Consider the following 9710-nt stretch of genomic DNA (forward strand, 5'->3'; position numbering starts at 1 on the left):
CCTTAAACCCTAAACCCTGATAACCCTAAACCCCCCCACTAAACCGTAAAAACATTCAAATTTTTGGCCCACATGGAAACCATTATGCATGCATTCTCTATGGGGTCATGGGACGCCATGATTTTTTTTTGGGATTATACACGCAAGTACGATCTCTGACACGCGCATTTCCGGCCTAGCATGTCAACACCCTGAAAGCACTAGCTGGGTTCCTCACCTATATGAAACCAACCAAACATCGATCCGGTCCAGTGGATGGATGCATGCTCTATGTGGCACGAAGTTTGTCGGGCGAGCCAGTCAACGGACCGGATCGATGCTACCGGAGGGAATCCATTGTAGACCAATGCTCCATCAATGTCCGGTGTGTGTGCTACGTCCACCGTAAGACAAACATAGTTCCATCAACCCTAAAACCCTTAAACCCTAAACCCTGATAACCCTAAACCCCCACCCCCCCACTAAACCATAAAAACATTCAAATTTTTGCCCCACATGGAAACCATTATGCATGCATTCTCTATGGGGTCATGGGATGCCATGAAAAAAGTTTGGGATTATACACGCAAGTACGATCTCTGACACGCGCATTTCCGGCCTAGTATGTCAACACCCCGAAAGCACTAGCTGGTTTCCTCACCTGTATGAAACCAACCCAACATTGATCCGGTCCAGTGGATGGATGCATGCTCTATGTGGCACGAAGTTTGTCGGCCGATCCATTCAACGGATCGGATCGATGCTACCGGAGGGAATCCATTGTAGACCAATGCTCCACCAATGTCCGGTGTGTGTGCTACGTCCACCGTAAGACAAACATAGTTCCGTCAACCCTAAAACCCTTAAACCCTAAACCCTGATAACCCTAAACCCCCCCACCCCACTAAACCGTAAAAACATTCAAAATTTTGCCCAACATGGAAACCATTATGCATTCATTCTCTATGTGGTCATGGGATGCCATTAAGAAAGTTTGGGATCATTAGTACATATACATGCAAGTACGTTCTCTGACACGCGCATTTCCGAGCTTGCATGTAAACACTCAACCCTAAACCCTGATAACCCTAACCCCTGATAACCCTAAACACTGAACCCCTAAACCCCTAAACCCTAATAACCCTAAACCCCTAAACCCTAAACCCCTAAACCCCACACCGAGTTCACAAGATTTTCTTATTTCTTTATATCATTTATCCAAATCTCACATAACTCACGCGGCCCACCCCTCCCTAAATCCCGCGATTACAGCTCTGCATTCTAACCACCCGGGCCATCCGCACCTCCCACGACCGCTGCAAGATCAGATCAGAGACGCTGGTCGCCCACGGAATACAAGAGTCGGCGGCCACCACTCGCCGCCCACCGCCAACGTGATCTGAGGGCTCGGACGTCAGTGTTCTTCTCGCCGCCTCCTCCTCACGTGAACGCGCCGTTTTTCCTTTGCGCCGTCGACCGCGCTATACCGGCACTTATAGTTTCTGACGCACTAACCGCCGCCATCTACTCGGTGGCACCATCTCCGAGATAAGGTATTAGCTGATCGTAACTCTTTATAATCGTTGTCCGCCGCTGCTTTAGTTGTTGAACCCTCATAGGTTTGGCACCCAAATAGGTTCTGTGCTTAAACCCATAAGTGGATCATATGTTAAATGACCCAGTTAATTTTGTTAAAATTAATTCTCTGCTAATTTTGTTATACATTTTCCAATTTTGTTCAGATTAATTGAGCCGGATTTTATCATTGCATATGAGGCAGCAATGTCAGTTTCAGATACAAACCTTCATAATGGAGAAAAGCCCATCTCCAAATCTACCGATGCGGTAAGTAATTGACTGTTTGTGTACAATCGTTTTCTACACATAATTCACGTGTACTCAGTAATATTTAATGGAATGTAACAGGAACTCACCGAAAAGCATGGTCATATGAAGTTAGTATGCTCACAGACAAGGTTCGGAAAAACCATGAAACTGTTGTCAGAAGACCACAAAAAGTACATCATATCAGAAACCAGTCTTGGCGGTCTAACCCAGATGCATGAAGTGACTCTACGGCGCATAATGTTGGTTAGACTAGCCAAGAGCATAGATATGGACACAAAATCCATTACCATCGGCAAAATGCCAATTCCTATAACAAAAGATGACGTGCAAGGTATATTTGGCATTCCGATAGAAGGGGAGGATATAGAGCCACATCTGGAAAATCAAACCGACACAGAATTGTTTACCGCCTATGCAAACAATGGGCAAATTTTGATTTCTGACCTTGAAATGGCGATCCGAGCTTCCAAAGCCCCAGACGGCGATTTCCTGAGACGGTTCATTTTGTATGCAATTGGTACTATTCTAGCACCAACAGCACAACATTATGTGGACTCGAAATATCTCAACCTTGTTACAGATCTTGAAAACCTTCGGAAATTTAACTGGGGATGTTTCACACTTAATCACTTCTTCAAGTCCGTTCACAAGTTTAGAAATCGAGATCACGTAAATCTACAAGGAAATCTAATTCTGCTCCAGGTTAGTGCTAGATCACTACTTAATGTCCTTTAATTATTGTTCTGTTGCATATCTGTATGGTGATGAACTAATTTATTGTGTAGTATTGGTACTGGGAGCACGTGCGTAGTGGCCGATTAATGTATGCTTCTAGACCCCCTCCATTGATCGCACGATGGGACGAAATGATGGCTACTTTAAGAAGCGATACTTACGAGAAAGGAGGTCTTCATAATGGGATGGTACCTATCTACAATTCAACTTTCTATATCCGATTTTTTATTTGGTACTAATGGTTCATTATATTTTTAAAAAATAGGCTGTCATGGAAATTTGTGCTCCTCAACGACCGCCCGAGAATTCTAATAATTTTCCAAGAAAAAAAGATGAACATGTGCACCAACATGATTCGTATCGAGCACCATCACAAGGACAACAATTTAGTAGCCAGCAAGTATGTACTCCAAAGACTATTTGTTTCTGCAATATCACAAATAGGTGTCATGGAACCTCATTCATTTAGCTATTGTTATCAACGGGGTTTTATTTTGTTTACACAGATTGAAATGGTAGTTGAAGTCATGAATGCACACATTGCTGATCATGAAAAGAAGGTAGGCAGGAAGTTAATGGAAATTGAGCACATATTTGATGTCAAATACCAGACTCTAGGTGAAGACTTGATCGACATGAAGACTAAAACTGGCACTAATCCTAGGTTGTCGAAGGCCGAGGACGAAATTAAAGACTTAAGGAGGGAACTCCATGTATGTCATACTGTGCATTTTGTATTTTTTATGAATATGTTCCTTCATGTTCATTATTGTTTGCATTGTTACAGGACTTAAAATACGAATTTACAAGGAACCGAAAATTAGTGTCACAGAAAGGAGGCGTGCAGGTGATCAATATGGCCCAACACGTTAATATCTAAAAGTAACAAACTAATGATGAACTACCTTTGTTCATTGTAGGATCAAGTCAATGTGTGCAATTCAACCCTGACAGGAACTCCTAGGGCTAGCCAATTCACGACAGGGACTTCGAGTACACCAAGTGCAAGACATATGATGGAAAACAATGAGGAACCACAATTAACTCCGATGAAGCCTGTCTTTGGTAATGATTACAAGTTCACGGATGAGGACATAGAGACAGCCGTTTACATCCGCGGAACATACGACCCTGTTGAAATAGCTAGAATCGGAGACATTACCCTCACAGCAGAAAATCTGAAGCGAAATTTGGACGACAAATATATTTATGGTGATGTAAGCCCACTATACTCTATTCTACATCATTACTGCAACAACTGTCTTATTATTGTATGATTGAAAATTTGGCAGGTTATTATGGCATATGCTAGCATTAGCCAAATTGAGAATGATACTACCTCAATCATATCCCCTCAAGAAACCGAAAAGCTGTTACAAATGAAGGGGGTGGTTCCTGTTGGACGTGCAGCCTCATGGTTAGCTCGTGTAGCAGGAAAATTTGTAGGGCGCCGAAAGGTACACGTTTTCCACACTTTCATAGTTTACGTACACGACAAATTTTGGTTCTCAACCCAACCCAAATTTTACTGCAGGTGCATGTCCCACTGAATGTACACCAAAACCATTGGATGCTAATGATGTTTAATTTTGACAAAAAAGAAATTCAGACTCTGAACTCCATGAATTATCATCGCGACAAGACCAAGGAAGATTCTGTTGTAAGTGTTCTCTTGCTGCTTCTTTTGATCCGCATGGAACATGAGCTCCCAAAGTACCGTAACCCTATGTATAACTCGTCGTACCCTAGGTGGACTCGATTCAGTTCTCCATTGACGAAGCTGTCAAGAAAGGGTTGATATCACCAGCTAAGAACATCAATTTTGCCGAATGGACCAAAAAACGCTATGAGAACATACCACAACAGACCGATGGGTACGCATGGCCTCATAAATTATTATTTGCGTACACAAATAAGATTACTGATCTTTAACTAAACATCGCAGGACTTCCTGTGCGGTTTGGACACTGCAGTACATGTTGTCATGGAACGGGGATGAAATGACCGATATTTTGAACCAGGTAATTGAATGCCTAATTTAAATTTGTACTTTGTTTAGCTTGAAAGTTATGCTGAGTCAGTGTCGGTTGTCCAATATAGGCAAGGATAGATATTTTCAGGTGGAAAATATGTACAGCCTTACTGCATTCAAATTGCAAATGCGCTTCGTCTCGAATCATATAAGTTCCCCATAACGGTTAGCGCTACATCAAGAATAAATCATTTATTTCACAAGTCTCATGATTAGAACTAACGCAGCACTCTCTCTTATACAGAAGGAGGTGTACGATGCCCAGCAAGCAGTTCTACCTGATGCTTCAGAAGAGGACGTACAATTAGTCAACAATCCCGATGGTTCCAACGAACCTGACACATCCAACTCCTAGAAGGATACCGGTGAACCCAACTCCCCCAAAAATGGTGCACCCAACTCCCCCAAAAGGAAGAGAGCACATGGACGCCCGAGAAAGCTAGTCGATCCCGAGCAAGCAGCAAAAACAAAGAGTCTTAAAGAACTGAAACTTAAATTTGACAGGAAGACCATAGCCAACCAAGTGTCTTCGTTACCATCACGGTCACGCAGAGAGCATAAACCAGCACCAGCTTTATTGAGCCCATTTAAACACAAATAGGTAGCATCAATTGATCATTAATTGATACATGCTCATGCTCATGCTCTACTTTTAGCATCATTTGATACACGTTTTGTTTTTCTTATCAGAAAGTGGAAATAGGTGCTTTTGGCAATCATGAGCATCCTCTACTTATTGCAATATCTAATGCATTGATACATTCTCATGCTCATGCTCTACTTTTAGCATCATTTGATACACGTTGAGTTCTTATCAGAAAGTGGAAATAGGTACTTTTGGTAATCATGAGCATCCTCTACTTATTGCAATATCTAATGCATCATTAGTACAAAGCTTGATTTGGCAATAGGTGGAATCAGCAATCATTTGCATGCTTTAATTTTGTCAAAAATTAATGCATAGTTCAGTTGTAACTGCTCATAGATATGGCAGGAACATGCTGAGTTATACACTAAACATAGTCATGCGAAGCTATAACTACCATAGTCATATTATTATAGTTCCTAGCATGCATCACCATACGGCAGAATAACACAGCAACCATAACATAGACCACCGTACGATACTTGAGTTGCTAAGGCCTTGTACAATGCAAGGTGCTTAGGGGAGTTGCTTATAGAAATAAACCAGGCTTTTCCTAAGCCCAGGTGCTTATTTGTACAGGGTAGACGCATAACTAGGCGTCTCTCCTGTACAAGTAGGCACCGGTGCTTCAAAAAAACCCTGTTTATTTTTCTAAGCACCACCCTAAGCATCTAGCATTGTACAAGGCTTAAACATGCATCACCAAAATAGTATTAATAAATAGGAACACTAAACCAGAGTAGCAGCAAACTCTTAACATAAACAGCAGATCAACCACCGCTCAGCATAGGTTCAGACACACCATAGGACATCAGTTTTAGACTCGAACAACAAAGAAACATAGATAACATAAGAGGACACGGCGGTCCTGGGGCAGCAGCAGCACTCTAGCAGCACATCACTTCTCTCCCTTCTTCAATGCATGTTGTAGGGCTCATTGACTTTAACAATCTCGAGGAAGCGTGCGTATGCAGCATGTTTAGCCAGACTACTGGCACTATGATTCTTACCATCTCCATTGCCAGTGCTGAAGGCATGCTGGATCATGTCATCTATGCCGCCACCGATCACCTTGCAACAGAAAGGGCACCCAATCTTGCCAAAGAAACGGTACTTGATCGTCCCAGCAATCAGATGCCTCAGGGTGTACCGGCTCTTGCTGTGCCTGCTGTCCATGCCGTAGTCCACGTCGTCATCCTCCTCCTGTGAATTAGTGAATTAGTACACATAGAACAACTCAGCTAATCTATTATGGTACATTGACTTTAATTACTATGTTTTGAAAGTACACATGTGTAACATGGCAACTATCTATTTGCTAGAAATAAGGCGTATGTGCACATACATAATTGAGCCAAAGAAATTGACATGCATAAATATGGACGGTGGAATAGTTGCATTTATAGATTAGTGCACAAGTAGTACATAATTAACACATGAAAGACTTCATGAAGTGGCTTGGTTTAATGATATTTGATACTTGTTATAGGTGTAATTCTTATTGGAATCAGAAAAATGGCTTCATTGTACTCCTCCATGTTTCACACAAGGGGGGTTTGTTCTATCTACTGGAATGAAGAAACCATTATTCTTTCTGACAGCGGCAATACTGCTTCTCCAACATTGTTAGACCCTGATAAGTTTCAGAAGGAAATTGGTAAAGGAGCTATGGGGTGTCTCACTGCTCATATTGATGAGAGATGTGGCTGTGATCATCTAGATAACATACTGTGGAAAATTCGCTAGATGAAATGTTTTGATTTTTTGGTATCCAGTGGATATGTACTGTCAGCCCATAATTATTAAGGGAGCGATCACTTCCTTTGCAAAATGGAAATCTGTATAGAATTTGCAAATGGATCATCTATGAACATGTGTGCAACCTAATCATCTATGAACATGTGTGCAAATTAATTCATCTACATAAACTAAAATGAATCAGGAACTGCAGCATTTTGTCACTGTCCTGGGGAAGCCAATGGAGAATCCTGCCATATATCCATTGTTTAACCCACTTTTTTCATTAATGTATCCCTGCCATGAACATTTTCTTGTAGTTGGGTTCATTACCCCACTTCTTTCATTAATGTATCCCTTGTGAAACTTATGCTCATCTAGTTACAAGACAAACCCCAATGCCATGAAAAAACCAGAGTATCTGCTGGAATCAGAATGTGAATCAGATTTAAAAAACCACATCCAACATGAAGATCTATGCTAGATCCCTACAATCCTACATACGTACAACTAGCACGCCCAAGTGAAATTGATGCTCATGTAGTTAACAAGAAAAACCCCAATGTCATGAAAAAAGCAGAGCAAAAAACAGAGTACTACCTGCTATCACTAGTAGAAAACGGGCCATTAGCACCGGTTCGTAAGGCCCTTTAGTGCCGGTTTCGGAACCGGCACTAACATTTCGGCACTAAAGGCCCCCCCCCCTTTAGTACCGGTTCAGCATGAACCGGTGCTAAAGGGCAACCACGTGGCACGAGCCAGCTCCGGGGGCCGGGAGCCCTTTAGTACCGGTTGGTAACACCAACCGGTACTAAATTGTTTGGGGGATTTTTGGTTTTATGATTTCTTTTTCATTTAATTTTGTGTTTTCCATTTTAATTCTTTTTCGTTTGCTGGTATTTTACGGTACTACACATTGTACACGTTATGCATATATATATATATATATATATAAATAGAATTTCTAGTAGAACCAATCATATATATATATATATATATATCATCAATGTCTCACAAACCACCATACTAATTTACACATACACACATGTATAGCTATATACAATTTCTCCTACATATGCATGTTGCCTTGGGAGCCAGTGGCATTAGCCTAATTGGTGCCTTCGGAGCACGATGACAATTGGAAGTGGTTCATGACATGTTCGATGGGGGCGGTAGCGGGTAATAGTATTCTCCCTTCGGATTTATGACCTGGTCGAGCAAAAATCCCGCTATTTCCTCTTGAAGTGCTTCTACGCGCTCCGTTTCTAGGAGCTTGTCCTGCACCTCTTTGAACTGTTAAGAAGGAGATCAATATGCATGTGTATTAGTTGTGTGACTAGATATCGATAATGATGTAAAAATTGTGAATAGTGTTCTGACAAGCGTACCCATTCCTGTCTTTGAGATCTGCTCCTTTCGGATGCCATCATGCGAATGTTCTCGCAAACGCAGTATGCACACAGATTAGTCCCCTGCGCCTGCTTTAGGGCCTTTATTACGAGAATGGAATTTAATTTGATCAGATAATAATTAATCAAGCATGATAATTAAAGAGATAACAGCTAGCTAGCTAGCTAGTACTACTTAATTACTTACCTTGGGTCGAAACCATTTCAGCTGTCGTTTCCATTCGCCTTCCGTGACACTGATGAACCTTGCCCAAGCCCTGCCCGCCGACAAAGAAAATGAATAAAGGGGTTATTAAATAGTTCATATCATGAAATGACAAACTAAATAGGCCGAGATATATAGTTAATAATGATTGAAATTACCTGTTGACTATCCCATACAAGATGTTGTAGTCACTATTTGCTTTGAGTAGCGAGTCCAGTATTTCAACTGTTCCGACGTCAACTTTAATGATACACAAGATCCAGTGAAATCTGCATGCACACACGTTTGCATGTCTTAATTAAGCGGGCATATGTAAGAAAAAACATGTAGTTAGCTAGTAGGCAAAAACAGAGAATTTGTAGTACAAGAAAGTGTGACTCACTCAAAGTTGTAAGGAAGTAGTATATCTTCATTGTATTTGAGGCCCTTCAAGAACTCTAGCATGTTGTCCTCTACCTGCTTTTCATAATACTTGCTCATTTTCCATGTGTATTGATTAACGGTGTTTGGGTCAATGAACCCAGTGCCATAGCGTCCACCTTTTCTCATTTCATACATCTTCATCCTGCATAATACCACAGAAAAGAATATAGTGAGGATAATTACAGGTAATGATTGATCAAAAGGATCACTACAGCTAGCTTGAGACTTAAATTAATTATAGAAAGAAATCACTTACAGACAATAGCAACTGACGATAGATTTGTCGAGTGCGTCTTGATTGTATAACTGAAACAGTTCAGAATACTCAACAGCCACAACTTTCTCATGGTAGTAATGATCCTTCTTGACATACACCATGAGGGACTCTCGATCGGATCTCTTGGTAATGTCCATGTACCATTGATGCAATTCATACATTCTCGTTGGGAGCTTCTTGACATCTTCTGGCTTGACCAAAGGTTGGCCCCGGACATATTTCCGTTTTATTTCCTCCTCTGTAATCACAGGCATGTCCTCGATCTCGAGGAGTTGTCCAACAGTGATCTTGAGTTCTTCAGCCTGCATTATATGCTCCCGGGTTATTACCACATCGCCACCTCGGGAACGTAAACTGTTTGGCCACAATAATATTGGGCGCGCGTACTGTCACGTGTTGTCGGCACAACAAGCGGGGGG

The sequence above is a fragment of the Triticum aestivum genome, chromosome 1A, assembly GCF_018294505.1.
Source record: "Triticum aestivum cultivar Chinese Spring chromosome 1A, IWGSC CS RefSeq v2.1, whole genome shotgun sequence".
Lineage (NCBI taxonomy): Eukaryota > Viridiplantae > Streptophyta > Magnoliopsida > Poales > Poaceae > Triticum > Triticum aestivum.